Source organism: Camelus ferus, chromosome 11 (genome assembly GCF_009834535.1).
Source record: "Camelus ferus isolate YT-003-E chromosome 11, BCGSAC_Cfer_1.0, whole genome shotgun sequence".
Classification (NCBI taxonomy): Eukaryota; Metazoa; Chordata; class Mammalia; order Artiodactyla; family Camelidae; genus Camelus; species Camelus ferus.
Genome location: NC_045706.1, coordinates 74157414 through 74164357, shown reverse-complemented (window position 1 = coordinate 74164357; position 6944 = coordinate 74157414). Strand labels below are relative to the sequence as shown.

At 38.8% G+C, this 6944-nt stretch overlaps 1 long non-coding RNA gene across 1 annotated transcript; it reads left to right on the top strand.

The window, feature by feature from the left end:
- The first annotated feature begins 522 nt into the window (after window positions 1-522).
- On the top strand, window positions 523-2574 carry LOC116667298. The gene is made up of 3 exons (XR_004324162.1): window positions 523-787; window positions 1482-1545; window positions 2059-2574. It is a non-coding gene; the product is annotated as an uncharacterized LOC116667298 (long non-coding RNA).
- The last annotated feature ends 4370 nt before the right edge of the window (window positions 2575-6944 follow it).

The window sequence follows — 6944 nt, the reverse complement described above, 5'->3', positions numbered from 1 at the left end:
CTGCCTTTGTTACAAGAAATAAACCAATATTTATTAGTGTTTGTATGTAGCCTAGATCAACGGATTGATTGATAGCATTCATTAATGCATTCTTGGAACTGTTCCCCTGCCCCTCACCCACCAAACAACATGCCAAGCCTTAGGAAACCAAGTGAGAAGTCCCTGAGTTTTAGGAGTGCATGGTCCAGAAAGATTGCAAATGCTGTTTCACTGTAGAACTGGAGTGATGAAAGCTTAAACCAGGGGGCAGGTATGTGTGGAAGAAAGGCATTGAAGATGTATAGAAGCCAGATGGCTTTGTGGTGACCACCCTCTGGCTGACAGTTTGCTATGGAAGGTTTGAGGCAAATCTTGAGAACTCTGTTTATGATAATATGGCTAAAGCCTTAAGTAGGGGGAAAACTGGTGGTCTTGTGTCTTCACAAACAGACAAAGACTATCATCAGAAACCTTATCTTCAGAAGGGGAAAATAGCAACTCAAAACATAGTTTACTTGATCCATCATCGAAATATGTTGTTTTTGTCCGTTTTCCATCATTTTGGGTGTTACTTAAATTTATGTAACATGAGATACACAGTTATATTGCCACACCACATGCCTCCTTGTTTCAGAGGGTGTGTACGTCGTGGACAAATGAACCCAGCAAACCGTGGTTAGAACGTGGTGGCGTACGGATTCAGGACGACAGGAGACGCCTTACGTTCCAGCATGGGACAGTCCCGCAGCTGCCCGGGCTTGATATACCCCTGGGGAGTTGTGTGTGGTGGAAGGTGCCCACCTGGGAGGTAATAAGCTTGTTTGTCTGCTCCTTTTTGGAACAGACACTTGGTAAAGTTTGTCTAGAGTAGGTTAAGGCAGTCATAGTGGGTCTCTGTTTTGCTGGGTAACTTCTCACAGTAACGCCCCAGTTTTCACCTGGAGAACCACCCATGTGACTAGACAGCGGCACCATCACCCTGCCTCCCGACTCTCAGGGTTGGTATGTGACCCAGCAACAGCCTTTCCCAACACTGCTGCTGAGCGGGCAAGCCTGGGAGACATGCACAACCTCCGTGGGACGGCTGGGAGATGGGTCTTTAAATGACTGGCCCACAATGGCCCAGCCTGCACCTGATGGAAGAAATGAGCAAGGTGAAGTGTTTGGGAGGGCCCACATCACGGAGAGCCTTGAATGCCAGATGAAAGCATCTGAAACTGTTTTCCAGCAACAGGAAGCCAGGAAGCTAGGTATTGAGAAGTGGCATATGAAAATTGGTGTTTTTAGAGGATTAGTCTGGCAGGTGTGTGGAGGAGAGGCTCGGGCGAGGAGAGGATGCAGGCCATGAGACCATTTAATCTTTACAATACCCCATAATTTATTACAAGGTTGAATTTACATCCTGGTCCAAATGTGAGGGAAATGCATATCTGAAATTCTAAGATGTTCTTTTGTTGCCTTTTTAAGCATTCATGGTCTCACACAAATTCACTGCCTTGTAGATTTACATCTATGCATAAAAATGATGGGCTCCCGAACTGTTCACAGAGGGACTGAAACACTTCAGTAAGTAAAATCTTACCATTCTTGTTGATCTGAATACTGTTCAGCATTCTGGTGCACCTATTTACGCGTGAAGGGTTTTCACAGGTTCTTTTACTGCTCACTTATGCCATGCCTGCCCTTCTACATACAGGAGATTACATCTCTCCTGGCTACCAGCCTACCCTGAATTATCTACTCCTCAGGATGCACGAGCTAGGAAACCACAGTTTCTGTGCTGAGTTTGGTTTCCCACACAGGGAATGACACCACGTAGAGGGGCTCAGTGTGGTGTTTTGCTAAAGCACTTCAACTGCCACAGGTGGGGAGTGGGAGACACGGAGAGGAAGAGAGCTGGGGAGAAAAGGTGCGGCTGGCCAGTGAGCACTGTGTTCTAGAAATCCTCCTCCTACCTGGGGTCCCTCCTCCCCACTCCCTCGTGTGTCCTGAAGCCTTGATTTCAGGTGCTCTCATACCCAGCATCATTTCCAGCTGCTTCCTGAGTCAGCATCTTTAACAATTTATTTCTTGCTCCAGATTCGGAGAGAAAAATCCGATCAAAGAGATGATGAACTTTATATATGAAAACCTGAAACCCAGTGAGCGAAAGTCAGCTAGAGGAGATTTTGTTTTGTTTTGCTCTTGGGAGAAAGGAGCGAATGAGTGTTATCAGTGTGATCAGTGACCACTAAAACCTGCAGAGTCAGCACACGAGAGCGTTGTTTCCTGTGCTTTGTGCCGAGAATGCAGGACGCAGGTGCAGACTGGTGACAGGAATCTATGGCATCCCCGATCATTAAAGCAATTAATTTAACAACTTGTCATTTAGAATTTATTCTGCGCTACGACACCAAGGTGGACCCAAGTGAGACTGCTGACAACCTGTAGAACTAATCAGCGAATTGAGCTCAGAGGAGAGATAAAGGACCAGGTATTGAACACAAACAGCTTTCTTGTACACCAACAATAACCAACTGGGCAGAAAGGATCCCACTTACAGCAGCAAAGAAAGCTATAAAGTAACTAGGAATAAAGTCAATAAAGCTGAGTAAAAAAACACCACCAAAAACTACAAAGCTTTACTGAAGAACTTAAAAAGAAATCTGACTACGTAGAGAGCTATACCAGGTTAATAGACTGGAAGTCTCAATACTGTAAAGATAGTTATGATTCTCTAATTAATCTAAAGATTCAATACAGAGGGAAGGTGTAGCTCGGTGATAGAGCGCATCCTTAGCATGCACGAGGTCCTGGGTTCAATCCCCAGTACCTCCATTAAGAAAAAAATAATAATATTTTTAAAAATTCAGTACAAACCCAATCACACTAACAAGGTTTTTTTGGAACATGAAACTGATTGCAAATTCACATGGAAGAGTAAATTCAAGATAACTAAAAAAAAAAAAAACAAAAACCAGACGGGATCTGCCTTATAAGATAGCAAGATATTATAAACCAACAGTAATTAAAACAGCGAATATCGGTGCAAGAAAAGTAAAAGTGGATTAATGAGACAGAAAAGAACTTCAAGATACAGACTTACGTATCCTTTTGGAATTTGCTATATAATAGAGACAGTTAAATGGTGAAAAGATGGATAGTTCCAAAAATAGTTTGGGGCTATTTTGCTATTTATAGGAACAATCCAATTTGTATCCCTGCCTCACTCTATACACAAAAATAAGCTTAAATAGATTAAATATCTAACTATAAAACATTTTAAAATTATTAAGAGAGAATATCCTAATAACTTTGGTAACAAAAGGCTTTCTTAAGGCAAAAAAATTAAAAGACATAAAAGAAAATCTGAAAAACTTGACTAGATAAAATTCAAATTCTGTGCCATAAGACAATAGGAAATTATAAAACGGTATAAACTTAGAGAAATTAATTATATATGTAATGTTCTATTCTATAGTTGGAATTATAACATATAAAATTTATAACCTATTTGTATTGATAATTATAAATAGATTATATAAAATAAAATTTATGTATTTAAACAAAAGATTAGTGTCTAAAATTTTAAGCATTTATTCAAACAAATTAAAAAATGATAAAAATAATTCAATATGAGGTTAGGCAAAGACTAAACAGATAATTCCTGGAAGAAACAAAAATGGCCAATAAAAATATGAAAAGCTACTCTTGGCCTTCTAAAAATAAGAGCAATGCAAATTAAAACAATAATTAACTAGCAGATTGGCAAAAACTTAAAAGGCTGCCAATTTAAAATATTAAACAGGCCTTTATACAGTGTAGGAATGTAAATTGATATGGTCACCCTGGAGAGCAGTTTGACCTCTGCATCCTCCCTAAAGGAACTCTCTCACATGTGATACAGGGAGACATGCATGAGATTGCTGGTCGCAGCATTGTTTGTAACAGCAAAGATCAGAAACAACCTAAACGCCCATCAATAGGAGACTGGATAAACATGATATAATACAATCATGTGATGGAATATTTTACAGAAGTTACCAAAAATAAGCTAAAAAAATTTTTAATGAATAAAACAAGTTGCAGAAGATGAGGGGTAGACACAAACCAGTCTCTCTGTTTTCTGTAACAACATGTAACGTTTTAAAAATGGATACATGTCAACTTTGCCTTGTAGCCAAGATAGAGTAAGAGGAAGCAGATTTACCCTCCAGTCTGAAGCAATAACAACAACAAAAAAAAAACAGACAAAATATATAAAACAACAACTTTTAAACAACAGCGCATCAGGCCAAGAAGGACTTTGATCCCCCAAAGCTGGGATATAAACAAGGTAATTCCTACCACTGCTCCAGCTTTCCTGCCTTGAGAGAATTTCCAGGTGGCAGTGCAGAAAAAGGAAACCCCAGCAGAGCCCAATGGACTCCCCAGTTCGAAGAGTTGTAGCCAGAAGTCTGGGGAGACCAATGGCAGCTAGAAATTACAGGACAGAGTCTTGTAGAGATGTCACAGAAAGGCCCCTGGAGATCATGGAACACCCCCTGACTGCTTGGCATAGCACCTCCTGATAGGTGCATTCATGCTGGAGATGAGCCAAGCCTGGGGAAAGGATGATCAGAGCAAATACGTGAGAGGATTGAAGGGGACAGTACCTGCTCCTCAGTTCAGGGCCCGGAACAGTGCCTGTCCCCACCACAAAGACTGGGGGGAAACTGATCTTTCGTGGGCACTTGGTAGAGTGTACAGAAGAGTTTTGCCTTAGTAGTGGGCAGTATTTATCCCTAATCTAAGCAAGCACTGTCCCATCTTAAAGTTCCACCTTAAACCTAAAAAATCTTGAAAGCAAGACCCCAAAGGATAAAACTCTTCAAATAATGCAGCTGCATTCCCAAGAAGCTCGAGAAATACACATGTAAACTAGAGAAATACAGAAATATCCAGTACCCAACAAGGTACATGTACAATGTCTGGAATACAAAGATGATTAGGCTTATAAGAAGCAGGAAAACACGGGTTCATAATAAGGAGAAAAATTAGTCGACTGAAACTGACCCATAATTGAAACAGAGGTTAGAATTAACAGAGAAGGACGTTGAAACTTTTATCATAGCTGTATTCCACAGGTGCAACAAGCTAAGTAGAGACACAGGAAATATTTTTTAAAACACAAAATAGAACTTTCAGAGGTTAAAACTATAATAGCTAAGATGAAGAATACACTGGCTGGGATGAATAGCCGATAAGACACGGCAGAAGAAAAGTGCTGACTTGAAGACACAGCAACTGAAAGTATTGAAAATGAAACTCAGGGATAAAAAGTAATTTTTTAAAATAATGAAAAGAACTGTGGGACAACTTCAAGTCACCTCATAAACATGTAACTGAAATCCCTAAAATGCAAAGAGGGAGGGGGACCAAAAATACTTATTTTTATTTTATTCTTTAAAAAAATTTTTTTTGAAGAGTGATTTATTTAGTTAGTTTTTTTGGTGGGGGAGAGAGGTAATTAGGTTTTATTTATTTCTTTATTTTAGAGGAGGTACTGAGGATTGAACACAGGACCTCACCCATGCTAAGCATGCGCTCTACTGCCTGAGATATACCCTCCCCCTGAAAAAAAATTTAAAGAAATAATGGTTGAACATTTTCCAAATTTAATGAAAACCTTAAACCAACAGATCCAAAAATCTCAGGGAGACCCAAGCACCAGAAATATGAACACAACTTCACCAAGGTAGAGTGTAGTCAATTTACTCAAAGCCATGGACAAAGGCAAAATCTTAAGAGTAGCCACAAGAAAAAAGACAAACTACACAGGGACAAAAATAAAGATGAGAACAGATTTCTCACCAGAACCCATGTTAGCCAAGAGACAGTGGAGCATCTTTAAAGAACTGAAAGAAAAAACGGTCAACTAGAATTGTGTACCCAGAAGAAATGGCTTTTAAAAATGAAGACAAAATAGATATTTTCATACATACAGAAGTTGGAGGAGTTCATCTCTGGCAGACCTGCACTACAGGAATTGTTAAAGGAAGTCCCCCAGGCAGACAGAAACGACACTAGATGGAAATTTGGACCTAGGCAAAGGAACGAAGAACACCAGAATTGGTTAAATAGAAAATGACTTTTTTCTTCTATTAAGAGTACTTAAAAGCACATAGATTTTTAAAGCAAAATAGTAACAATGTATGTGCGGTTCATACAATATGTAGAGGTAAAATTAATGTCAACAATGGCTCAAAAGCCTGGAGGGGAGAAATGGAAGTGTTCCCTTCTAAGGCTCTATGGAGGAATTACTATAATATCGTTTAAAGATACACTGTGATACATTAAAAGTGTACACAATAAATTCTAAAGCAACCAACAAAATAACACAACTAAGAGTTACAGAAAATAAGGCAATAAAGGAGACAAAATGAAGTCAGAAATAATACAGCTTAGTAGTTTCCTAAAAAATTAAATGTACATCTACTATATGATCCAGTTATTCCGCCTTTAGTTACTGACCCAATAGCAATTAAAGCATCTTTAAAAGGTCTGTAGATAAATGTAAAATCTAAAACTGTAAAACCTTTAGAAGAAAACAGAAGACATTTTTGCACCTTTGGGTTAAGCAAAGATTTCTTCAGTACAACACCAAAAATACAATATCAATTAAAAAACTGAAATATTAGAATTCACAAAATTTCAAAGCTTTTGCTTTTCTAGGGAAACTTAGAATAATAAAGAGACCAACCACTTCAAAGAGAAAATATTTGCAAGCATGTGTTTGACAAAGGACTTTTATACAAAATACAAAAAGAACCCTCAACACAAGGAAACAAACAATCCAACAAAAAATGGATAAAACATTCAAAGAAACACTTCCCCAAAGAAGACAGCAAATAAGCACATGAACAGATGGTCACATCCCTAGCCTTTTGAGAAATTCTAATTAAAATCATAATGAGAGACTGCTTAACACCTGTTAGAATGGCTAA